This window comes from Orcinus orca, chromosome 10, assembly GCF_937001465.1.
Source record: "Orcinus orca chromosome 10, mOrcOrc1.1, whole genome shotgun sequence".
NCBI lineage: Eukaryota > Metazoa > Chordata > Mammalia > Artiodactyla > Delphinidae > Orcinus > Orcinus orca.
This window is the reverse complement of record NC_064568.1, coordinates 104,573,902-104,601,755: the sequence shown is the minus strand read 5'-3', so window position 1 is coordinate 104,601,755 and position 27,854 is coordinate 104,573,902. Positions and strand designations below refer to the sequence as shown.

The 27,854-nt window shown below is 41.8% G+C and overlaps 1 protein-coding gene and 1 long non-coding RNA gene across 3 annotated transcripts in view; both read right to left on the bottom strand.

The window, feature by feature from the left end:
- GMDS (GDP-mannose 4,6-dehydratase) overlaps positions 1-27,854 on the bottom strand; it is a 477,395-nt gene that overhangs the window by 349,714 nt on the left and 99,827 nt on the right. The window lies entirely within an intron of this gene.
- On the bottom strand, positions 15,656-26,046 carry LOC117197080 (uncharacterized). Its single transcript, XR_004477564.2, has 2 exons — positions 24,187-26,046; positions 15,656-23,226 (listed from the first exon to the last, which is right to left on the bottom strand). It is a non-coding gene; the product is annotated as an uncharacterized LOC117197080 (long non-coding RNA).

The following is a 27,854-nucleotide window of genomic DNA, read 5'->3' as shown; positions in this document are numbered from 1 at the left end:
CTATCAGAATTGAATTTTATATATTATAATGTCACTAGCACTGAACCTAATATATTTTTATATCATATAAAACTTGCTGTACTTTTTTTTAACATTTTTATTGGAGTATAATTGCTTTACAATGGTGTGCTAGTTTCTGCTTTATAACAAAGTGAATCAGTTATACATATACATATGTTCCCATATCTCTTCCCTCTTGCGTCTCCTTCCCTCCCACCCTCCCTATCCGACCCCTCTAGGCGGTCACAAAGCACCGAGCTGATCTCCCTGTGCTATGCGGTTGCTTCCCACTAGCTAGCTATCTTACGTTTGGTAGTGTATATATGTCCATGCCACTCTCTCACTTTGTCACAGCTTACCCTTCCCCCTCCCCATATCCTGACATAGGTTTTAATGTCATAAAACTAAGAGATTTTATAGAGAAATGGCAAGTAAAGAAAAAGTATTAATACATATTCTTACCCCTCCAAGCATCTTTAGTTTATCTCTAGTCATTTTTGCACAAGCATGTACCCTCATTGTAATGTGTCTACAAGTTTATCATCCTATTTTACAGAAAACTTAAGTCCAAAACGTTAATGATCGTGTCTGCACTCACGTGGGAAGGTGCCCCACCCTAGCCCTACAATGGCTCCACGGATGAGAAGAGCCGGCCACGCAGACCACCAGCTGGGTCCCGGGACAGGGCCGGGACTGATGCTGAGACCCCGGGGGGGAGAAGGCTGGTCCACTGTCCCATCCTCGTCCCCAGACACCCACCCAGGGCCAGCGTGAAGTCGCTGCCCTGGGAACAGACCACAGGGTCCTGCACTCCTGGGTACCCCAGCTGGGTACCGTTTTTACACCGTGAATCTCTGGCAACCTAGGAAGCCAATGGACGCTTTCTCAGAATAATGCATATACGGATACAAAGTAAAATATGTAAAATTACGAAGGAAACAAGTTATATATGATATAATAATATATGCCCTTTATTAGGACCTAGCAGTTTGATGACGGAAGACACTAGCACTGAGGCTGGAAAGGTAATAAAATATACTAACCCAAACTACATTTTTCTATACGCTTATAGGCATTACTAATACTGAGGACCCTTTAAAAGAGGCTAAAAAAGGGAAGGAAATGCCAAGACAAGTCAGACGACCTCAGAAGCCGCTCCGAGTGCACCCGTGGCCCCCAGCCCAGCGGCGTCCCTCGCTCCCAGCTCTGCTGGCCGGGCCCCTGGCCCCCACCCACTGCACGTCCTCCTCCTCCTCTGCCCCCTCCACTCACTGCCCTTCCCACTTCTGACACCCCATGTGCAGAGCACGCATCACAGATCCGTGCCTCATGGACATGGCTTGGCAGCCTCGGGACCGGCCCTCCAGCGCAAGCCAAGCACCACCTTCCCCTAAGATAAGAGATGCCCGCCCAGCAGAGGCCAAGTTCACTGTCTCTTCTCTAGCGCCTTCCTCTACCCTGGTCCACATACACAGCTGCTCTTCAGAATCTGCTTTTCCAGCAAGTGTACCCCAATATCCCCACATCCCAGGTGTTAACTGGGCCAAAACCAGAACTAAAAAAGCAAATCCTAAATCCCCATTCTAGCGCCTACACTAGCCAAATTAGAAACTTCTGAGACAGTGTGCTCAGAGCCTATGAGCTCTTTTGTTCCTGCATCTCTTTCTTACCCTGGTGAGTCAAACTTAACTAAGAAACCCTATTCCTTTAGCACAAGGGCAAGGGGTCAGGCCCAAGCAAGGCCCCTCATGATTCCTTTCCCTGAACCCATCTGCCCTGATAATGAATTTCCCCAAGGACAAAAACAATGCTGTGTTCTTTTATACACCCCACACAGCTGCCTCACACTTTATCAAAGGAGCTCAATAAATGTTGAACGAGCAAAAGAACAACAAAGTAAGTACAGGAGACTAAAGATGGCCTAGAGGCTGGATCTCCAAGCAAGAATAAGCATTCCATATTCCTTTACAACAAAACCGAAGACTAAAGAAGTGTGAAAAACAGATGGGATACTTTACTTAAAAGAAAGAGAGAAGGAACTAAAATTCTAAACCCTCAAACCCCAAACCCCCATCCAGCCACCTACGCTCCATGTTCAAAATTTCCAAGACAGCAGAATGGCAAGCAATACGGTCAAGACAGCACACCAGCCCCGACACGGTCCCGTTAGGCTGCTTGTGCCCATGTTCTGACTTCTAATGTGACCCCGAGCGGGTCACACCACACACCCAGGCCTCAAGTTCTTAGCCACCAAATGCAAACACTACCATTAAGGCCTCAAAGGAAAAATGAGTAAAGACAATGGGAAAGGCTTCTGTCAATCTGTAGAACACCTCTTCATTAAGGCACAGATCCACACGTGGGCCAGAGGGCTCATGCCAGGCCGGGGCGCGGGGGGGGGGCGGGGGGTGTTTGGCCGTGAGCATATCTTGCACGCTTCACTTTCCCTTTACACAAGAGGAAACACATGCCATAGGACGAAGCTGGTATTAATGTATTTAAAAAACAGCTTATTTTGTTTCTACAATTTAGATGCCCTAAAATGCTTAAGATCTGAAAGGAGGGGTAGGCCTCCTGTCCCCAACACCCAACACCGTGACTCCCCAAAGTTCCAAGGGCCGCTCTTCATGACACACGTGAGGAAAAGCAGGACATCTAGAAGGCTTTGGGATGTCCACCCTTTTTTTTTTTAATAGAACTGGTCAAACGTGGAAGTACTTTTGCTCCAAAATAGGCTGGAATTTCCACTTCTCTCAAAGCCATTAGGCACATGAACTGTAGGTTTGGGGTTCACAGCAGTGGGGAGTGGACTGTGGGAGTTGGGCTTTGTTTCTGAGTGACCGATTTCTGCAAACTCAAGTTTAAGGGAAGATACTGGAAGTCATCCAAAATCAATCTCCTCTCAATTTCATTATTTCAGGACAAGCAGCAGAGCCTTCACACTGCACGGAACAAAATCAGTAAAAGCCAAGAACAACAGGCATCACTCTTTCAAGATCAACTCATCAGGACTCAGCAGAGGCAAACACAATGAAGGATCTGTGAGCTGCTAGAATAACAACATTTTCACTTTGTTATTCACTGGGCCCTAATCTGAACCCTATCTTCCTGTTCCAAATGCCATTTCAATATTTGAAATCTCTATAGCTGGTAAAATCACAAACACATCTGTGAATTTCTATCCCCCTAAATTAGATGAGTGTGTGACCTTTCTCTATCTGGGGTGCAGATATTCTGCATTAACATACTGTTTTCTTTTTGCATATATTCTTTGTATCCATCTGAGGCTCAATGACCCTTCCCTGGAAATATCAACTCTCGGTTTTGTTTTCAACATTGGAATGTTTAGATTAGACAGTCAGTGCACAGGGAAAACGAATACAGCTCCCACCTGCCACGACTCCTGTGAACGTATGCACAGGCCACCCCTGTGCTGACTGCGCCAGAGCATCTTGGGAGCAGCTCCGGGCTGGGGGGCACCTTTCCTAACCATATCTGGTTGCTCTCCATCATCCTGCACCCTGGGGGAGTGGGGGCAGGGGACCCAGCTCCAGGGTGTGGAGAAGTCACTCAGCAGACACAAGGGAAAGGAGCACAGTTAGTCCTGCAGAGACGGCATTCTGCCTCAGACTCCAACCCAACAACAAAACACGCTCCCCTTCAGGAAATAAAGGATCGTAGAAATAATTACCCTGGGGACCCTGCAATTGCCCTCCCTTCCGAAACCCTTACTAGTAACTTACTCAAGACAACAGTGGACAAGACATTCCTTCTGACCTTCCGGGTCCCACTTCCTGATGCCAACCTAGAACATGCTTCGGGCTTTTTCATCACGATGGGACAACATCTTTTTTGGCTTTTATGCCATTCGTTTAGTGAGTTTTTAAAATGTGGTAAATTCCACACAGAATAGTAAGAAAAACTGCAGATGGGCTTTGGGGTCATCAGAGCTGAATTAGAATGCCACTTGCTGGGTATTTAATCTCTGGTAAGTTACAAGGTTGGACGATCTCACACTGCTGATCATTCAACTATTGGGGCTACACAATGGCAATTTCATATGACTAAACTACATAACTAACAGGCGCCTCAATTTTCAGTGAGACAGATAATATCGCCTACAGTGTAGGCGTGCGTCCAGCAGTCTCACAAAGAGCTATCTCAGTGCTTTTACTAAAGCTCTGTCTGTAAAGTGTATTAGTAAACGTTGGGTGTCAGAGTCTCGGTGAGAAACCCATGTTTTATTTTTTAAACTTCTGAAGCAAGAAAAAACGATCCTGGTAAAGCCACGGCTCTGTGCAGAGACAACAAAACAAAACTCAGGACAGAGCGCTGTGCCTCAGCCCCGGCCACATGCAGAGTGGCTGCAAAGGGCCCTCCCGTGCAGCTCGGGAGGACGGCCCTGCCCCTTCCCTGGATGCCCAGACCCGGCGAAGGGCCAGACAGAGAGCCGCCGCAGGCCTGTCTGCCCACGTCCTCCTGCCCTGGGCTGTCCCAGCCTTCAGTCCTCTCCTCACCTAAGCCTTTGGATCTACCAACCAGTTCTGGGCTCACTCCTCCGACCCCGGCCGCCCTCGAGGGACAAAACGCTAGCATCTGCCTTTTACGGATAAGAGGAAGCACAATGCACAGGCGGCCCCGGCTCCACACAGCCATGATGCCGCCCCACTGGCTCACGTGGGTCTCGGAAGGGCGCGGGTTTGCACTGGAGCCTCTCGTCTTCTCTAGGGTATCCGCCATGGACACGCAGGGCAGGGCAGTGCCCGCATTCCCATCTGCCCTCACGGGGTTCTGGAACGCCAGGATAGACGTGCTCCTCCCCTGCAGGAGGGGGATATTCGCAAGGTGGGCCCTGAGTCACAGCCCAGCCCCAAAGGGCCCGGCGCCCAGGAGGACACGCGAGCAGAACAGGGAGCAACCACGACCCCACGTCCAGCCCCCCCTCCCCAGTGCCACAAATTTCAGGGGGTTTAGCCACACGGGGAAACCGCCTCACTTTCTAACATGATTGACAACTATTTCTGCTGTTCACCCCACCTACGAAAATAATGACACGCACAGTGTAACATTCAAAAGGGAGACAAGAAGTAAGATCCAAAGACACACAGTGCCATCCGTATTCGCTCCGTGGCGCACACCCATCGCACACAGACGCACGCTTTCAAAGGACCCACTGCTCAAACCCAAAGCATTTGCCGTAAGTTTCCTTCACCCGCCCCTCCCTCAATGCGCCCCACCATCCGGGAAGGCGAGGCAGCGCGAGAGGCGAGGCCACAGCCTCTTCTCTTGGCTGGCCAATCTGCTACTGGAATCTGGAGTCCAGAGTTCTGACGGCGATGGGCCGGTGGCAGCGCCAGCAGCGGGCGCTGCTACAGGCGCGGTGGGTGCCTGGCCACCTGGCCCGACGAGGGCCAGAGCTGCTCACACAGTCCAAGGCACGGAGTCCCTACCACGTCCGTCCCCCCACGCTGTGGCGAGGTGACCGCTTGTCAGTGCCAAAAACCCACCCACATTTTTGGTCAAAAGTTGTAAAATTGATTCCTAAAGTTCAGTTTTCAACCATGAAATTGGTAGGGCTAAGAGCGTCTCATCCAGTGTTTTCCAAACTGGAAGTGACGGCGGAGGGTCATGAAGTTAATTTAAAACACACAGAGAAGGACACACTGCACCTTGTGAGGACGTGTGTCGCTCTGCGTCACTTCTGTTTTCAACACACATATGCGTGCACACTCAACACGTGTGCAGTAGAATTCTTTACAGACGTATTTCTTACTCTGGGTTCCAGTGGGCAGAAAGTTTGAAAACATCGATCTAACGTAATAGCCTTATTTGACAGATAATAAAATTGAGTCTCAAATGGTTAAAAGACTTACCCACAATTACACAGCCCATTGCTGGCAAGTACTCAACCCTAACTGTTCTACATAAGATGTCTTTTCTATTTTACTTTATTTTTTAAAATTAATTAATTTATTTACGCACCGGGTCTTAGTTGCAGCAGGTGTGCTCCTTAGTTGCAGCTCACCGGCTCTTTAGTTGTGACATATGAACTCTTAGTTGCGGCATGCATGTGGGATCTAGTTCTCTGACCAGGGATCGAACCCAGGCCCCCTGCATTGGGAGCGCAGAGTCTTAACCACTGCACCACCAGGGAAGTCCCAAGATGTCTTTTTTAAAAAACATCTCCATTTTCTGTAATTCTTCAAGCCTCATAAAAAACCAGCATCTGTCTAAAACACAAAATGCAGGCATTCACAAATTTTTCAGAGAACTGAGCAAAAACCATTGAGACAATTTTTCCAAATGACTTGGCAAATCTGGGCTCTAAGGGTAAAATCACACAGCGGTTAGAAACCAGACACTGGTTTTGAATCCATACGAGACGAGACACATTTAACACGGGCAGATCCCACACAATGCCAGGCACTTGACGAGCGCTGACGTCCTCCTCGGTCACACCTCTTTACTTTCCCATCACACAGCCTGAGCGTAGATGGGTCCAGATCACCAAGCCAACAGAAAACCTCCCAGGACATCTAAGCTAACTGCCCCAAAGCCGTGTTCTCATTAAATAATTAGCAATAACAATCAAAGCACTATTAGATAATCTCTAACTCTGTAAGTATTTGTGACAGCCCTAAGAAAACACAAAAACCATAGGACATCTTGAGTTACTCTAATGGGTTATAAAATTAAATTAAATGGGCATAACCACTGTTTAGGAAGTAAGAGCAAATCAGAAATACTCAATGTGAAATGTCACTTCACAGGATGAGCCGGCCACCTCTCTGACACTGTGGTTACTGTGAGGGAGCCGGGGCTGAAGGTCCCACTGATGCTCAGAAAGCATGTTTGCCTTGACTGACAACAAGGTCTCCACTTTCTCATCCGACTTCGAGCTCTTGAGTATTCTTAAACGGGACCATAGTCTACCGGGCAAGCCCATCATCAAGTAATTTTAAAATTATCATGCATTTATCATCTGCTAGTGATTCCTGACAGATATACCCTCGTGGAGGTCTATTTTTACCAAAACATTCCAGTTACTTGGGGGGCAGGCATTCTCACGTCCCACATTAACAGAAATTATTTCAACTTGAAGAGAGAGAAACAACTAATGCTAAAATAAACAGTACTCAAGATTCAATAAATCATAAGTCAGTTACTCTAAATTATATGTCTCGAGGACAGTTCTGGGTAGAGGAAACCAAATTAAGAAATACTTTATCAAATGCCCTCTGGACGTGAAATACTCTGCTAGACTCTCTATTTTAGGTAAACGCAGGCAACCTACTTTTCCTGACTAAAGTCTCAGGCCATATGATAAAAGTTACTCTCGATCACATAACCGCAACCTCTCCCTTCATCCTTGTGGGTACTTTCCACACAAACCTACGTATTTCCAAGTACCTCTACCGGTGACATAGAGGTCCCTGCATTTCTGGGTCTGGAAGGTTTGAGGGAGGGAAAAGGTTTCCTAAATCACATAGACCATAATAAACCAGTGAACCAGGGGCAGTCCTGTACATAAACTGTTGGGAATGAACTGGTGGTCGAACACTGGAGAAGCTGCTTATTTGTTCAAGCGGCAGATGGAGACCCAATTTTCCAATCTCTAAAATTGCTACCAGACCCTAGATTAGTCAATTACCCTTCATTTCACAGCAAGTAGCTATAATAAAATAATCCAAATAAAATTCTTGAATTCAGCTTTCCAGAAGCAAGAGTGTTGGTTTACATACAGATTGAGCAAACCAGAGTGGCTATCCCCTTCATCAGAGACTTTCTAGTGCGACTGAAGCGAAAGAACCAGCCTTGCAATTAGTCACGTAAAACCATAACCAAATTCAGGAGTCAGTACAAAATCTAGCAACCCTATCATTTTTCAAGGTTCTACCAGTTTTTCCAGGCAAGCAGAGAAAGCCTAGGAAATATCCCAAACTAACATGTTCGCACTTAGAAAAGTCTGCCTCTTCTACAATGTTTAACCACTGTCAGAGGACCCTTAGACTTACCAACAATATATTCTCTCTTCCTTAAAGAAAGCAAAATCTGTTTTTCTTGCCTTAGACAACTGCAGTCCCACTCCCATATCCGCATCTTCCTCACTTTCCCTTCTACCCATCCCCCCAGATATCTGTAACAGGGGTCACGCTATTTTCATTTTTCTCTCACTTTTCTTTTCCTTCACTGTAGCTCTTTAGCCTCACGAGTCAATCAAGCGTGTTTTCTCACCAAATCAAGTAAATAACTGAAGGATGATGTTCCTAATTCAAGATGAGATTAGGATGCGTCCGCGCCTGCATCCTCAGCAGTCGTATGCTCTTACTTCTAACCTCTCTCACTTTTTCCCAGGTCAATCTCATCAGAGGAACAAAGTCTACCATGAACCTTAGACATCTACACAAACGCTCAAATCCAGGATCTGCCCTACCTAGCGGGGTGTGGTAGATACACCGGCTGAAAACACATCCTGTCCCAAAGGCAGGCTTCTCTTCTTGCTGAGTTGACAGCCGGAGGCCACCCCGCTGGCAGAGCCTAGAACCACCGGGGTCAGAGGGTCCACCCACCGAGTCTGTGTCTTGAGGCAGTAGCTCTTTCTGTCTGAGCACTGGCCTTCCTGCCTGGGGGGCAGAATCTATAAAAAGCAACCCGGCTTCCCTTTGCTCTTTTCATCCCTCTACTAGAAGCAACACAGTTCAAAGAAGCCCCTAGTCTTGCACAAAGAAAATCGTGCCCCACGTAACTCGGTTCCCGTCACTCTGACACAATAGAGACACTTGACTAAGATGCAGACCTTCCAAAGCACAGGGGCAGGGCAGCGTCTCCACTGAGGTCTCCAGAAGTAACCAACCCAGAGAAGCGGGGTTGCTGGTCCTCCCCAGAGCTGCTCTCTGCAGCCCTCAGGGGCTGGGAAACTCCTTCCAGGAGCCCCTGAGGAGGGCCACCTCCCAGAACTGGCATACTTCTCACTTCCTATACTAGACGTTTTAGAGAAAGCTGTTGATAGACCGTATTCTGCCTGCACACATCAGTTCAGTGTGCTTTATTTCCCTCCGGGCCGCATGCTGGCCGAGAATCACACGATGAAGAGGCAGCAGTGGGACTTCCAGACCCTTCGTGGTCGAGATTATGAAAGAAGGGCTTTGACGACGAACGCTCGGGCTGACTGTAATAGTTCTCCTTATAGGACGTTATTGTTGCCATGTGTTTGCTGCTGTCTGGAGCAATAAAAAAGCTCTGAAATATTTGTCTGTGTCCTTCATGGACTCAGGAGTTTCCATAAGAGAAATCACTTGGAAAATTACAATATTGCTCCAAATAAAATATTAACATAAAAAACCTGTTGAAATGTTGAGCTAAAATACTAAAGAATTATGACCACAGATGTAATTTATGAGGATCTAAGGGCCCCAGCCTCACAAAGGCTATTCCACCCCTGCGAGGCCACGTCTGGGACGGTTCCCCACACAACACAGACCTGCCAGCCACAGAGAACTGGTCTCGGGATCCCCGGATGCTCGGACAGAACAGATCAGGATGACAAGGGAGGGGCGCTCTGTGATTACACCCTGAACAAAAGCACATTTAACAACCAAGAGCAGCCTGCTTACACTTTTATCTATAGAAATTAAAATTATTTCTTTCTTCTGTATGAAAAATATAGGCACTTTTTCCTTCTTCACATCATCCTAACTGTAGATTGATCTCCTCCAGTCGAAGGATTTTGGCCCTGCAACTATAACAAGTTACCAGAAGTAATAATTACCTACAGGAGAGGAGGTTAGTGCAACATTGGTGAAATAAATCATCTTTCGGTAGCTGTGAGTTCTCTTCAAACTTAACCTTAGTGGAAACCTTCTCACTAAGAAAGTCTCCTACAGAAGACATTAACTTGCATTCAGACCCAGGATTTCATCTTTCAAACTGAAGGACAGATTACTGATCCTCAGTACCCGGAAACTGCAGGCGCTCACTAACTGCTGCGCATCAGCACTTAACCACGCGTTCCCCGAGTGGCACTGCCTCTCCTCTGGAACAGAAAACAAGCTCCACGTCTTAAACTTTTAATGATCCCAAGACCTATCACAGTTCAACTCTTTGTTCTAAAATATTATCAACATCAAAGAAGCTGTTATTTTTGCCAAAATTTTAGATTGAGTGAAGTCTCTATAATCAAGGTAGATTATCTATGTTGCCCAAGTTTTGTGTCCTAGGATTCTTGTTGGCATTTCTGTATATACTCTGTTGACATATTTTGTTTATACAAGTAAGGTCTTTGTTTTTCCTAACCCCATGAGAGCTGAAAAAGGAACTTTGGACGTAACAACTAATTCAGTGTTTATCTGCTTTACTTGTCTGCGAAGTAATATAATCCATTCATACGCTGGAATGGAGAAAAGAGAGGGGGTTAAAAAGGTCAAAAGGAGAAACAGAAGCTATAATGAAGTGCTGTAACATGGAGTATTAATTTTACAGATGAAAATGCTATGGAAGAAAAAGTCCAAGTGTCTTGCCAAGGTTACAAGGCTAAATTAGTGATAGTAGCGGGCTCAGGAGTTAAAAAACCCTGCAGTCGAGAGCAGAATGTGGAGGATACGGAAGTGTTTTGTTAATGCTTCTAGAAGTGAACTAAGTGACTCATTTGCAAAAAGCAAGTCTGGCTAGAAGTTAACTTTTCTGTAAAAATGGCAAAACAGGAATCTGCCTGCCTGCACCATAAGGTCTGCATAAAGATAAAGGGGGACAGATAATACATGGATATGTCCTGCAAACCAAAGGGCACCAGTTGGGGTAGTGCTCCCCCCACCAACCTGCCCCAGCCTAACAGCTCAGGCCTTCTTGCAGCAAAGCCGTTACCTGCTTTCTCTTAGCCACTGATTCACTCGGCGAACGTTTATTGGATGACTGTATGCAGAAATCACTACATGAGGAGCCAGGGCCAACGGTAAAACAAAACAAAAGAACGCTCTCTTCAAAGAGCCTCTAGGGGACTTCCCTGGTGGCGCAGCGGATAAGACTCCGTGCTCCCAATGCAGGGGGCCTGGGTTCAATCCCTGGTCAGGGAATTAGATCCCGCACGCATGCCACAACTAAGAGTTTGTGTGCCGCAACTAAGAAGCCCACGTGCTGCAACTAAGGAGCCCACCTACCGCAACTAAGACCTGGTACAACCAAATAAATAAATAAATATTAAAAAGAAAAAAACAAAAACAAAGAGCTTCTAGGTTAGTCTGAGGAATAGTAGCCTAGGATGCCATGAACCATGGGAGTAAAAGGCTCTCAACCAGGCCCCAGTTCCCAAGACCTCAGCCACCTTCATACAAGGAAGGAAGGAAGGTCTAGCTGTAGCCAGACCACAGGGAACTCAGATGGAATTTTCATCCAGAAACTACTGAAGGATTGCAAAAAGGGACTTAATTAGCCTGAACCTGGTTTACTATTGAATTTGGGAAGAAAAAATGAAATTAAAGTCAACTAGAAGGCTCTAACAACAGACTGTTTGTGAGATGGTAAAGAAGAACCTGTCCAGAGCAACAGCACCAGGAGCAAAATGCTGACGCTCAGAGGGTGGTATCCAGTGAGAACCCTGAGCCAGGGCAGAAACGAGGAAGGGAGAGTGGGCAGCAGGGAAGAGAGAAGAGGAGGGGGAAAGGAGAAGCGTGTACAAAGCACAGACAGAAGAGAAGATGCAGGAAGAAGGTCTCAGTAGAAATTTCTTTTCCTTGAGTGCCTGGTTATTTTCCACTATGTGCTGCTCATTGCCTTCATAAAGTCATTTGTGAGGCTGACTTGTGTGACCTTCCTCCAGAGTGGAATTTTGCTAGCTTCTGTCAGAAACCTAAGGGTTATAAAAACTTGTGAATGCCTAAAACTAAATCCTGGGCTTGCAGTTTTCTGGACGACCCAGGTGATGTGATTTTTGGATGACAATACACTCGAGGGCCTCCTTGGGGTTACACCTTCTCAGGAGTTTCCCTCCACTCAGCTCTGCTGAGACCAACGCAATTTTCCTGTGGAACCCTCTGGAGGTGGAACTAGGGTTTCCATCTAATTCATCCTAAGCCTAGCGATAGGCCCTTTGATTTCTGTCTCATCACATAAGACTGTCAAACTGAAGTTCCAGCTGGCCAAACAGACAAATGCTCTCAGGATTAAAACAGCCTGAACATGTGGCTTACCTCTCCTACTTTTCTGATAACTGCTTACAATCTTGTTCACTCTTCAATTATTTTAAGGAAATTTAAGATATTCTTTATCCTGTATTTTTAGTTGTTTTCAATAGAAGATTTAATCCAAATAGTCTAGCCTACATATCGCTGGATATAGAACAAAACAATGAATTCAAATCTCTATACACAGAAAGTACTGTAGTGAACTAAGAAAACATCTGGTCCAAAATCTCCTGGAAATAAGAAGGAAACAAGTATAATAAATTCCTATACTCAGAAAAAAAATAAATATTTACAAAATGGAGATTAACATAGTCACTTGATAGTTATAAACAAAATTATTTACCACTAAAAAACAAATTATTTTATTAGGCGAGCCACAAGCAAATAAAGAGAGAGAAAATACTCCTAACAATGTACATCCCAAATATCAAAACATCTCTTACATTTTCAATGCAGCATTCAACCTGAATAAACAATAGATTTTAAAAACTCGTAAGTTTATAAAATGACCTGTTTTACATTGCTTTCTAGGATTTCAATCACAAGCTAGAACAAAAAAATCAAAAATCCTTGTTTCTCTATCTTAATTATAGTGGCATAAAACCCAAAAGTTTTTGGAATAGCATTTTGATTTATACTGATACTAGTTCAAATTAAAACAAATATTTTAAAATATTTGAACTCTTACTATAATGTTTATAATGGCATAAAATAATTTGAACAACTCCTCCACAACCAAAGTGGAATATATACTTTAGAGTATCAAAGAAGGAGTTAGCTGAAGTTTCAAGGTCTCATCACTTATTAGTTCAAACTATCAGCCTAACAGAACTGAAAGGAAAAATGACACTATGTTCATTACGTGATTTAAGTATAAGGCACTGCCACGATAAACATTTGGACATTCCGAGCTTTCATAAAAGCACCCTCACGTACAATATTAGCATTCATCCCTTTAGGGTGTACGACGTGAGCTGCCTCCGGGGGATTTGTCTCATTTCGTTCTCACCCTACTCTCCACTTGTGAGTTGCCAACTAAACTGCTTCTAGGTTCATAGTATAGGAGACTTCATCATGTTTAGCTGGAATTGCTTACTTTTGAAGTATGCTGATAGAGAGCCCAATGTGCTCTGAAATATCCTCACCAGATGTTTGGATGGATGGGAAACCAACACATATCAAAAGGTGACCCCCAAATACCACTAACTGTATAATACATCCTCATACATTTAACAAGTTCCGCTGACCAAAACACATTAAAACACCTCAGGGGAACTGAACTTAATTCTTACATTTTTCCATTGCTAGGTATTCAAATTCTATTCAGTTTTCCTTTTTCGCTTTTTTTCCCCCCTTTCACGATCTCCATAAATGTCAAGTCATAATGAGCTACAAGTGCAGTTTCAATACATTTAATATGACTGGACAATGGGACAGTTGGATATCGTTAGCAAAATAGGCTTCACAATCTTGGTCTGAAAACTGGAAGTTTAGTCACTAGAACAAAGAAAATCGTAGACTTATTTCTTTCCACACCAGCCAGGCCAAACCTAGCACAGAATATTTAATTCCAAGCATTATACTTTAGGAACGATAAAGACAAATGGTAGATGCTGGACAGATGAGAATCAGGACAGTCCTGGGACCTTGACCCTGACAGGAAGAGTGGCTCCAGGAAGTGGGCTGTGGCCCCCAGGAGGGAAGGCTGGACCCAGCTGGGGGAGGGGTGTCCCCGCGGGAATAATCGCCCTTCCCAAATTAAGAGAGGAGAAATGTGACAAAATAATTGGATTTGTTTTGCATGATTCCTAAGGAAAAAACTAGAAACAATGGATGTAAAACCAGCTACAGGGAGAGAGATTCTCAAATAGAACTGTCTGAGGATGAAACCACACTCTCGGGGTACATGTGTGCTTCTCACCGAGTCACCTGAGCACCCCGTGCAGTCAGCCTCGGCTTGCGCTGCTCTCTCAGAACCAGTGCCCTTCTTCTTTTTTTCTTTTTTTCTTTGCGATACGCAGGCCTCTCACTGCTGTGGCCTCTCCCGTTGCGGAGCACAGGCTCCGGACGCGCAGGCTCAGCGGCCATGGCTCACGGGCCCAGCCGCTCCGCGGCACGTGGGATCCTCCCGGACCGGGGCACGAACCCGTGTCCCCTGCATCGGCAGGCGGACTCTCAACCACTGCGCCACCAGGGAAGCCCCAGTGCCCTTCTTTGACCACCTGGCGGAATATGGCTTCAATCTTTCTAGCTCAAATGCGGCCCCCCTTCTGCAGTTTCCCCTGACACCGCCCTTTCTTCCAAACCGCCATCATCTTTAGAATTAATCGTCCCTCATCCAAGATCACACACACTTTCCGTGTCCTTGTACAAAGGGATCACTCACACTTAAGTGTGGGAGCAGAGAGGGGGGCTACATCATCATCTTTCTAGGGGGAGGCACCTGGGCAGGGCCTGGCATAGTTTTAGCGCCTGTCATGTTGTCGGCAATAAACGTGTTTTGAAATGCAGAGCAAACACCAGACGCAGACTCAGGCTAGACGCCTTTTTTTTAAGACACTGAGAGTCTATAGTTGTAGGAAATGTAGAGACATGGTTACAGCCTCTTCCCAGTGAACATAGAAGATGTTCTACCACTGATACCCCTATCAGTGAGCACGGAAGAAAGAGATTCTACAAATGTTCCCTTAAAATGAAATAGACTCAGAACCTGGTGCATTCCTCTGGAGAGTAGAAACAAAAAGGTCACCAAGAACTCCGTAGGTAGAAGTTGTGAATATTAGACATTCCAGAAAAAAGAACAACTTTTAATTTAATGGCAATATAAGTGATATTCTAAATGAAGCAGAACGTTTGATGGATAAGGAAAGATATTGGAAGGCTGTCGGGAAATACAGAGAGGTGTGTGTATTAAGCCGATCCTTATGATGATACAAATTTATAGAACAAAAGTTATTTATTATTCCACTTTCTGGGCTGTAGTTTGAACTTGCCCATTGAAACATGCCAAAACTATGAAAGTAGGGCAAAGCAGGAAATCTATAGTCTCACCACCAACTCTGTTTCCAATGTTACCAGTCTTTCCACATGTAACCAAATGGACTGAGAATTAAGTTCAAGCATATTTAGCCTCTGCTAGCCCTGTCAGGCATTTAGAAATCTCTAATTTAAACAGAAAGTAGGTCTACAAGACCGCAAAACATTTTTTTGTATTTAAAAGACAAAAAAAAAACCTTGAAAAAATACAAATAAACAGACCAAAAACCTGGTTTTTGCATTATGTACTCTAGTTTTTGTAAAATAAGAAAGAAAAAATGATGAGAAAACAAAATCGTAGATTTGTCTTAAAACATAATGTCAAAGGTGTTTCATCTGGTCAGGATAGATTCAACTAGTCCCCTAACGAGAAGGAGTAGTTAACGACTATAATAGTACCTATTAGAGATAGTCAGGGAAAAGATCCAAACACGTAAGAACAATGCATGAGAGAGCACTTTAATTATAATGTCCATATAAATGTAAAGTCATTCTGCATGATTCTTCAAATTGAAAGACACGTAAGATTACAGTCACTGAAATGCTGCTTATTATTTTAAAAAGAATTATTTTATAACATTTTCATTCTAAAAATGACACAAAATTGAATGCATATTATGAGTCCATGGAATTCAACAGACTAGAAAGAAAAACATTTAAAAAACACAGTAAAACATACGTTCCAGTGTTAAGATTTTAAATAATTTTTTTTTATTTTTCAAACTTTCTCTGATGTTGCTTTTGTAACTTAAAAACAAGATTTTATTAAAAAAAATTTTTAATGACCTGGTATAATGGGAAAAAAGTGCTTAAGGGAGAAGACATTTCTCAAGAAACAATCCTGTGCTAATTCCCAACGATCTTCTGGCCCAGATAAAGTTCTTCATGATACCTTGTCAACAGGATAATCAAAGACAGGCCCTTTGAGAAAACAGGGAGATTCTAAATTGTCTAACTGACCCTCCCAAGGGGGCTGAAGGCCAACACTGATGCTCATCTCTGGGGAACCTCCTGCTGGATGCACCAAGGGCTCTGCTCAAGTCTGTTCTGTTCAACATACACGTCAGGGAAGTGGACGCAGGCTTGAAAACACACTGAGTGCATTAGAAAGTGACAGAGCTAGAGACTGCAGCTATACTGAACACTGTATCACTGAATAAAGCTTTCAATTTGTTTAATCACTACAGACTGGAAAAATTTAACTTAGATCTATAAGATGTCAACTTAAATCTGAAGCCCTCCAAGAGGTCCAAATATTAAATTATAAAAGTAGGGCAGAGGGAGGGCTTCCCTGGTGGCGCAGTGGTTGAGAGTCCACCTGCCGATGCAGGGGACGTGGGTTCGTGCCCCGGTCCGGGAGGATCCCACATGCTGCGGAGCAGCTGGGCCCGTGAGCCATGGCCGCTGAGCCTGCGCGTCCGGAGCCTGTGCTCCGCAACGGGAGAGGCCACAACAGTGAGAGGCCCGTGTACCGCAAAAAAAAAAAAAAAAAAAAAAAGTAGGGCAGGGGGAGACACAGTCAATGGGCCAAACATCTGAGAGAAGCTTGGGCATTTTAATTGTCACTCAATAGCACAGTACAACGGCCAATGAAGCAAGTAAGAGTTTAGTCTGCACAGAAGAGAAGATGGTGGCCCTGGGGTGCCATCCGCTTTACTAAATCCACACCTTACAAGGGACGTTAATGAAATTAGCACTCAGAGAAAACGGGGCAGATTTAAGGCTATATTCAACATTTTAAGCGTAAGTTATATAAGAAGAGGGGCAGACACCTCGGTGTAGTTTGGTGGTCTGGGCACAGCACGCACCAATGGCACAGAGGATGAAAGAAGCAGATTTGGGTTTAAGACAGTGACGTTTCTGACAAGCCTGCTGAAGACAATCGATCAGCTCAAGGCTGAGTGTCCAGACAGAAGCATACGGAGGAGCTCATACCAGTCAGGGAGGCGACGGCAAAGATTCCTGCACCACGCAAGAGACAAGAAGGACCACCTGTAAAATCCCATGATTCGTTAAGCCAGCTAAGGTACAGTACAGGCACAACTATGCCAACACTGAAGACAGATTTCTGCATGGAATTTTCTCATTAAAACTAAGACAATTGGTCATTTCCCCTGGTTTGGAATTCTGAAGCCGTGGACCAGCTGGCAATGCTCCCTCAAAGCACTGTACTCCAGCTTGACCAGCTTGACAAGGCAGCACGGACGGCCACACGTCGCACAGAGCACGCTTCACCCCGAGGTCCCTTCACCTCAGGCTGCACCTTTCAGGGGCCGCATCACACAGCCGCGGTGTCAGCGCCCTGACGCAAGCACACCTGGTCCTGGCCACGCTGCCACCCTCCGTCAGACAGTGTGTACCGCAGCGGGCATCACAGGTTCACCCAGCATGAAAACAAAAGTCATTGTACAAAGGAAAGAACTCAAATACCCAGCGGGCCACCAATTTGGCATCAACCTCAGCAGATACCGTCACAGGAAGAGTGTCTACAATTCCGTATTTCACTTCACTTAGATTTTGATATGTGCACAAGAGTAAAATACGACACAAACCTATGTCTCAATACATCTAAATGAACTTTTCAATAAGTAAAAAATAAAAGAATTTTAAGTGGTAGGAAAGAATTGTGTCATAGTTTTTAGTTAGAAAAGCTTAGCCTTTCCCAATGGTATGGTACATAAAATAAATAATAATGCCTCTGAAAGTCAGTGGTGTCTTGGATTCAATGAAATACAACGTGTTTCTAGCAAATTTGGTGTGTATTTTAGACTACATAGCCCTTTATTTTTACTCTATCTGTAACAGAATGGAATTCTAGAATTGTGGAGTTGGAAGGAACCTTGGCGGTCACTTGGTCTAACTCAATCTAGTATGTGAATCCTTTCAACAATATATAGTGGATGACAACTTCCAAAGAAGCTGAAAGATTCCCATCAATTGTGGAACCTATCAGAGAAAGCATGCAATCCACAAGAGGATTTCTCAAGCAAATCACATAAAGCACCCCCCAAAAAAGGTCTGACCTAAGAAAATTAAGATTTATGTTCAGTGAAGGACGCCACAAAGTTAGCACAGAAGTGACAAACTGGAATAATGTATTTGCAACATATTTAACTGATAAAAGATTTACAGGAATTCCTATAAATCAGCAATAAAAATGGTAGAAGAACTGAATGGACAAAGAATAGGAAAAGGCATTTCACAGAAAGGAACACCAGGATATCTAATGGCCACATAAAGAGTTCATCCCTGTTATCAATCAGAGATACAGCTATGACATTATATAACTGTCCTCTAATTTACAGGATAAAAGTATAGATTTTAGTATTTAGTAAAGTGGCACAGAAAGTCTATTAAAAAGAATCCCACATGAATCATTTTATAAAGTAAATTTTCATTTTGTAGTTTAAAGTGGTAATCCTATTTGTTTTCTAAATTAAGGTTTATACACATCAGCTTGTTTTGAAGCAGCATAATACCTTTACAGAGAAATAAAGTATATTTTATGATTTCCAAATAAATATACAAATATATCTCGTTTCTTTTACTACTAGAATTTCCTTATGTTTTAGAAAACACAACAAACTTGTAAACTTGAGCACAGTTTAAGCACAACCCAGTAGGGGAAATATTCACTGTCTGTTTCACAAATAAAAATCTTAATGTTAACTGATGCAGTGCAAATCACTACATCAATGGTTTGCCATTTTAAGGAAAATGACAGGTTGGGTGACAGGTATTACTAGGTCAAATGCAATTCAAATCACTAAGGACAACATATGGTTAGTTCTAGAAAATATTTCAGTAGGCTCTCACGCTATGAAGGTCGCGTATTGCTCACTGCTTCCAGGACTAAGCAAAAGAAAGGGGGGAAAATCATTCTCACCAGCCTGGGAAAAGTAAAAACATCTTCGACCTGCGTCAAACAAGGAGGTTCCCAATTCAAACAGATGGGTATCAGTTCTGAAGTACAGTTATGTCATGAAAATCCCCAGCAAGTCACATGATACTGCCAAAAAAGCCAACACCCGCGTGTACTTTAGTTGTGTGTATACACACATCCAGAGACCACTTCAGTTAGCGAGTGTAGGTTTCATATTTTAAAATGTCCATATATTTAAGAGTCAAAGAGTAAGTTCTTTGTCTTTTTCCAAAAAGACAGCTTCTGAAGAAAGACATATATTGTGTGTATACTGACGGGCAATATGAATCTCCTCCACAGGTTTCATCTTAATGTTACCACGCTGTGCACAATACACAGAAAATAATGCTATTTGAAAGGAAAAGGAAAAGGAAACATAAACTCTGCAAGTCTGCAAGCTGAAGGTACAAATGAGCGAAAGAACTGCAAGAACGTCCAGAAGCCCAGAGGCTGCCCCAGACCATGGGATGTTGGAGTCTGGAGACTTTGTGTTTTCCTACTTTAGTATCGTATGTAAGTGGACACACAACTCCCCAGAGAATAACGTCTGGCCTATTGTTTCTGAGGGCGAGCAAAACAGATGGTTCTAGTCAAAGTGCTTCCCTAGCCCCCGCCACACCCGCTATCTGCTGAGGGTGGTGGCGGCGGTGGCCGGAGGGGGATGGACGCTGCTGGGGAGGGAAGGGGGGTTTAAATCAAAACGGACAGGTAGAGCAGTGAGGGGTGGATGGAATGTAAATTATGTTTGGCTTTAAATATCAGAGTTTTAATGTTTTATTAGTAATAAATCCACCTTCTCCCCCCTTAAACTGCTGTCACAACATGTATTAGTGGCCCCTGACAAATGCTTGAAATCTCTGCCATCATTATTACACAGGAAAGGCTTTGAAAGAATTCCAAGCAATCCATCCATGTCGTACTTTGACAAAGCAAGTGAAAGGCAATGGGTAGAGAAGATTTAGCTCTGGAGAAGGAGTAAGAAAGCCTTAACTCTAGCCCTGGTTCTGCCCCTCAAAACCTAGCGGGCGGACCCAAGTCAAGGAGCTGAATTTCTTTGAGATTCAGTTATCTGGTACGTAAAATGAAGGAATTAGATCCTCCAGTTATATAAGAAAGTAGCCAGCGGTCTAGATGGCTAGGGTGGCGACAACAAAAGAACTGTCAAATAGATACAATGTTGCCAATAATTACACTCCATAATTAATTTTCAAGTATTTTCTAATTAGTGCCACAACTTGAAAAGAAAAAAAATCCTTCAACAAGCTACCAAAAGATGAGAAAACACTGTATAAAGCTGATTAAATATTTTCTTATGTTAGTAAAACCAAATAAGCTAGGATGACATTTTTTAAATTACACATAAGTTATTTTAATAATTGCTCTTCAAATAATGAAAATTTAGTCACAAAGAAAGTAATCTATTTAAAAATTTTAAAGCTTTTATTGCAGCTAGCAAAAGACAAGGAACAATCTAAGAATTCGTATGTAATTTATAACTTCAACTAGAAACAAATTCTTAAATACTTATAGTAATTGCACAGAAGAAAGGTGGGGAAAAGTATTTACATGATTATTTGAGTTACACTTACAGAAATCCCTGCACAAAACTTTTAAGATTTCCACAAGTCATAGAAGGAAAAGCTCAGAGTAATTATTTTAGGAATGACCTAATTGGGGTTAAAATATTAATAAGACAGACAATAAGCTTCAAAAACCAACCTAAAAACAAGTTTGCCACCTCGAACACATGAAACGTCACTAAATGGAAAAGGAATCTGGATGACTTAAAAATAATTGAACCTCTGCTAGTTATAATGTTGGAGTCTTTCACTTGGGAATACAATAAATACAATCACAGCTAAGAAGAAAAGACGTGTTTTTGTTAGTATGAGCTATCTTTCTCTGACATTTATAAACCCTAGGAATAAATGACAGTTCCTTTTCAAATAAAATATGAACAACAACAAAAAAATCTTGGAAATTAAAACATTTAATTTTGTTTTTTTCTGCCAGATGATGAATTCAGGCTGTGCTAGTAAAATTATAATGTTGGCTTTTAAAAATATATTTTCTAAACTTTCACTTTTTGTTTTCTAAAATCATTGTCTATATTTAACCACGACATTTCTCATTATAAACTCGCACTTAGCGTATATTTAGTAGAGTTGCCAATACGGATGTGACAAACTCATTATCCCACAAATCAAACATCTAGTTTCTACTCTTCTGCATTACATTTTTTTAAAGGTAGAAGTCTACTCTAGATTAGGATTTCAAATATTTCTTGAGAAAACCATTTATACTAAAATCTGTCCACTGATTCTTCCCTAAAAGTATGGTTTTGAAAAGAGACTGAACTTTTCATCCTTAGCTTTTATTACACTTACGTTTACATTAGATAAGACATACAATTTACATTGATAAGCATAACACTACTGCAAAAAACAAATCATATCATCATTGAATTTTAGGGTGGAAGAGATCTCAGAGAGCAGCTGACCTAACCCTTCCTTCCCAAAGCCTCACCCCCCATTTTACAGATGTGGAAACTGAGGCCCAGAGAAGCTGCACGTTTCATTCATGAGTTTTGCTTTGCAAGACTAAAAAGGCTCTGGCTAGTCTAATTCCTTCTATTTCTTCTCATGAAGAAAAAATATCCTGTGCTAGTATTTAGAATGCTTTACATTTCAATATACTGATCACACACACAAGATCAATGAGGCTTAAATCATAAAATAATTATATAATTAAAACTGGGTTAAATAAATACATATCTATAAATTTTTCAATATAGTGAAATCCTTAGTTATCTTTTAGATTTATCACAAATTTCTAAGAGATAAACAACTCACAAATTTTCAGACATTAGCCACATTTAAATATGTGTTTTCTTAATGTCTTAATTGTTCCAACAATCAGTATTTTCATCATTATAGCGATGTTTCATGAACATATCTGTATACGCAACAAACTATCTTACTTAATTTTATGAAGCTCTGTTCATAAAGGTCTAAAACCACAATACAATTTCAGTAAAGTACAGACTATTCATAAGGGATCTGACAGGTGACAACACAACATATGTCTTTAGTTTAACACAGATGGAAGACTGCAAATAAGAAGTCAATAACAGCAACAAAATCTGCATAACCGAGAAATCATGATACTACAGAGCGCGTCAGGTCACAGAGCGAATATTAAACAAACAAACAAGTGATTGGAACACTACACGAATGTCATGTGCTAACATCTGGAATTAAGATCTACTGCAGTGGAGAAAATGAGGTGCCCCTGAAAGTAAAGGTAAGCATTAAATCTCTGCACTTCGTTGCTGTTTTACACGGAGAAGTGTAATTCTTATCTCATTAAAAATTCTCATTTGTATTAGTAATTGCAAGACAATGAGTAAGCTGAGTCAAAACTCTTTGTAAACTTATATTTTATTATTAAAGAAGACAAAATTAACCTGCAATGTTTCTATTAAATATTTCATGAGCATATGAGCTGACATTGAGTTTTTTTTTAATGTGACACTGTTCGTGTCAAAATTTTACTGAAATGTTTTTACTGAAAGCACTAAATGTAATTTATGCTATATTGTAAAGAACGAATTTTCACGGTTTGCAATTTAAAATCTTTGACCAGATAACTGCGAAACCAAGATATTTATGTTGTCAGTTAAAATACATCTTTTCCCAAATGATATATCTATAAATTCCTCCAGAATTAGGATGGCAGAACACATAGGAAAAAAAGAAAAAGAAAATTCAACGAAGCTTGTCAAAAGAGAAAACTTGAGAAAAAAATGACAAGCTAATATTTCACACTTTAGAGACTTTTTAAACTGGGTTTTATGGACTAGTGTCTGGACCCTGTGCCAGTAAAGCTGCAGCACCAAGGCTCATCAACATAGAAGATGCTCAGCTTGAGAAGCAGAATCCTCAAGAGGAAACCGAGAGAATGAAGCAGGCAGAGAGAGACAGAGAGCTAGAGACACCAAATCCACGTGGAATCATTCCCCAAAGAATACAAGCGACCGGCAATACAATTACGAACGTAAGTAAGTGTTCAATCCAAAAATACAGATGCAACCTGTAAAAAAGAAAAAAGGAATTTTTAAAAGGATAAATTTGGGGCCAAAGTTGGACTTCAGGCATTTATAGGAAATTAACTAAATTTTCCACTGATTATTACTACTTCACGAAAAACAATGGTCACACGAGAAAGTAGGCTTTGGGGTCACAGTCCCTCCTGTCTAACATACAAATAATTTTAGAATATTTACATATTTTAAAACATTTTTATCAAATTTTTTTAAAGCACAATTTGGGCATAGTTAGAATGAAAAGCTAAGAATTAAAAGAACAAATTTTTTGACAGTATAATCCTAAATAATAGAGTGTACTCTAATTTACTGATTAACTAGAATGCTACCTAACTAATTACATGGAAGGTAACACAATTAAAAAAAAGAAATACTCAAGAGAAGCATTACATAAGCTATCATTATATTATAGTACAAATTTTCAAATATCTAAGATTTTGTAAGATTCATTTTACAAATGTAAAGCCATCGCAAATCACAATTAGTTACAAGATGCCAATAACATCTTGACAGACCTCTATGACTCACATAAAATCTGTTTCTCAGGTTTAAAGTGCATCAAAAATTATTTATAAAGTGCATCCGTCCTAAAATCCATTTAAAAGGTTGTAAGCAAACTGAAAATGTTTTAATTATTCTACATTTAATTATTTATGTAAAATAGTCACAACATTTTATCAAGGAAAACTGATGTGCTGATGCTAACATGAAGAAAATCAGTAGATTAGTTTGAAAACAATGTCCTTCTGTGAAATTTGCCTACTCTAGACATGATTCTTTCAAATCAAGCAGTTGGAGGAAGTGGTGTTGCAATATTGTCCTTTTTTTTTGAAAAAGGTCACATAAATAATCTGCAACGTACTCTTCCACTAAGAAAAAGCGCATGGTCTAAATCTAATGATGACCAAAGAGGGACAAAAAGTATAAAAGAAAAAGTATACAGGCACCTGCAAAACATACTATGTTCTGGCTAAAAGTTGTTTTCAAACAGCACATGTCAACCTAAAACAAATGATATATATTTCATTCTAAATCTAAAACACATATAATTGATATTTTGATAATGCTGTATGAAGAAATTTATATATAATTGTCACTAATTCAAACAACATAGGCTTTGATTTTAAGAACTATATGATGGTGAAAGTTCATCTTATAAAATGCCGTTTAATTAATTAAATTGAAAGCTCACAAAATTATAAAATAATTACATGTTTAGGATCAAAGTCAAATTTGGATTATTTCAAACCTTTCTTAGTTCTTGTATTTACACAGCCCACACTACTAAAAAAATGAGAGTAACACAGACCTAGCTGTGCAGACAAACTGAGGTTAACGCAATAGCTTACTTAAACCAGAGAAACAGCACACGTGTAAGTATGTATCTTCTTTTCTACTGATCTGTGACAGGGCAGACCCACTCCATCACTAACAAGTAACCCACGGCAGCAGGGATATGTCTTCTGCCTCGTTAAGTGACACCGAGGCCCAGGGCAGCGGTGGGACTGGCCCTGGCAGCCCCGGCCCTTCCCGCGGTGCAGCAGCTACAGTCAAGTAAGCCTTTGTGAAGTCTGAGAAATAAATAATATTCGGTGTTATTTTTTGAACCCAGAAATGAGGTAAGGGGCTGTTAAGATATCAAATTTAGTAAGAAAATAATTATGTGAGAAATAAGTTGCTGTCACAGGAGAGACTTGCCAGGCGCTACATCTGAGCAAGTGGTTAGACACACCTTTGGAATCAGTTTTGTGACACAGAGGCTGGTCTGCGGTACTAAAGCGCGTGAGAGCAGATCGGAAGAAGCTGAAGAGCAGGGGAGCGTCTTCCTGAACAGCCGCAGCATCACCTCGAGGAAGTAAGAAGCCTTAGGAGGCTCCCAAGGAGTAGATGCTGACCTGATCCTCCGGTTCAGGACACGCTACAAACTGCTCTTGTATAACCTGCTTCCATACCTCACGTTTCTAATAAACATGATTTTACTTTATTAGATCCTCATGCCTGTGCTCTCACCAAATCCAAACCTGAAACTTGAAAACTACCTTGGATATTTGCGGGCAGCCACAGAAGGGCCCTCAGAAGCAGACGCATATTAAATATTAATTATAATGACGACTGCCACCTTTTATGGTGATGATGTCATTATTTAGGAATGCTAATTAAGACATTAAATGACTTGCTAATTGCAAACGCATTCTGAAGGAATCTCTTTGTCCTTGTACGTTGAATAGCAAATCCAGCGTGGGGACCAGACCATAACAGACCGCAGTTCTATTTTCTAAAATGCTGACATTTGAGCAAATGTTCCCATGGAATGTTTGCCTGCTTCGTGGACTGACATTTCCTCCTGGTAACTGGCTTAAGTGAGAAGGCGGCGTCCAGGCCAAGCCCCACAGCCTGCAGGCAGCGGGCCATCACTCGCCGCTGCAACTGTGTCCGGTTTCTCTTTTGCTTCCCCCTTGCCCCTCCGCCCCCCGGCCCTCTGTCGCCTCTGGATTTTGACACGCATATTATCTTAGCTGATTTCTATCATCTTACGGGACTGGGTGACATACCTTCAAAGATTAAGCTTTCCCACCTGGGATTTGTCCAGAAATTCAGTGTATTACAGCTTCTCACAGCCTTCTTCATTCTCCTACACTCTTGTGTTATCAACAGTGGCTTTCTTTCCTATTTTATGTTTAACTACAGGACACAGGCGGCCACGCTGATAGAAGTCGGTTTACACTGTCACTCATCTCTGTTCTAACTGCCAGGCTGACTTCCGCCGTCTGTAACGCTCTGCTGCCATCTATACGTAGAAAAGGGCACAACGCTCTTCCACCCCCCCCCCCACACCCCGAAACTCCCCCTGTTCCAAAAAGAATCCTGTCTCTGATGACAAGGGAAGCTTCAGGAGTAATTTGCTTCCCCACAAAAAAGCTTCCCTGGAAGCTTAGAAGGAATTTCTATTTATTTATCTGTGAAGCAACTTTCGGAAAAGTACTGAAGATGCGTTATTTAACGTAAACCAAAACCAACAGTCCATCATTGCTGTTGATAAATTTTAGCGAATATGGCCACTTCTACGGAGTTATGATTGAAAAAGAAGAGGCAACAAGAAGTTAAAGTTTTAAGTCACTTAAATAATTACAATAAAAATAATTTTGCAAAACTGCAATCTAAATATCTTGCCAAATATGATCAAATGATCACTTTCATAATATTTAATATAAAGTAAATGTAAAGAAACCAGATTAAAAAAAAATCTACTCACATTATTTAAACTACCAAAAACTCAAATACTGTGGTTTGATAATCACCTAGTCTCTGTCAAATGCCCAAATGCTGCCTTTCTAGGGAAGACAGAGAAACGTGTCAGAACCCTAGAGCCCTCAGCCTTCCCTGTGGTGCAGATTACGCTGAACCGTGCGGACAAATGTCAGCGTCAAAAAAGCACACAAACAAGAAAAACACTCCGGGGTGGGCCATACAGGAACCTTAAGCAAAACAAACCAAAACCACAGAAAACCTTTCCTCTTTCCTCTGCTAAAACCGCTGAAGAATAATTAATAATTAATCTACTTGGTAAAGGCAGAGATCGATATTTCCAATCTGGACTAATCAGGTGTGTCAACAGTCCTAGAGAACACTCCTTAAAGGTTTATTTTGTCAACACTACTAATTTCTAAAAGACTTTTTACTGTTAAAATAACTGGCACCAATGAGATGTACGGGGGTGGGAGGGGAAAGGACTCGGGAGAGGCTGTACCCTGATATAGCGAACAAAATGCAGAGTGCACCCTGGGTGTTCCCCTCCACCGACCCGCCATACACAGAAAGTTCAGGACTGCTATCAGTGCAACGCTTGCCACCCAGCAAACACCCTATTTTAATCATCGACACTATGACTGTATACAAGTTGAGCTCATCAATGAAAATTCAACATTTTCTAAGGAACTGTCAGTCCAAGTGATTCTAATGACAAACTTAACATAGTTTAACAAGCCAAACCAAGCCTTTATGCATATTTATTTACAAATAGAGCAAATTTAAATTCATCATGAATGATTATTTAATTAACATCCCTAAACAACATATACTGCATGTGAATATTACTAGAAGGCTATCATAATGAAACCTACTAATCTTTGATGCTAGACATTTTTCAAAACTGGAAATCTAAATTAAATAAATCTTCATACAATTTACTATTTGCTGGCACTGGTAAGGTATCCAATTAATGATTTACAGTAGAAATATATAAAAAAGATATTACACATTAAATTTCTTTGAAATAGAAAAGGTTCCACTTTATCTTACTATATGTACCAACTTCAAGGATCCAACTTTAACAAAGAGAATTCTATAAATTCCATTTGTACTAAAAGGATAAAGTAGAAACCTTGTTTGATACCAAGCTCTATGTGAGGTTTTAAAGGAACAGTTAAGTTTAAATTCTTAGTTTTACTACTCTTCTTTTTGGGGGGAGGGGGACAGATCCATTATCTATGGTATTAAACTAGGTATTATTTATGTCTACATCTTAATTTATGCAAATTATGTATTCTAATCTAATGGGGAATCCAAAAGCAGTTCTCCACTCATCAATAAAAGTCCAAAACAAAATGTTTCACTC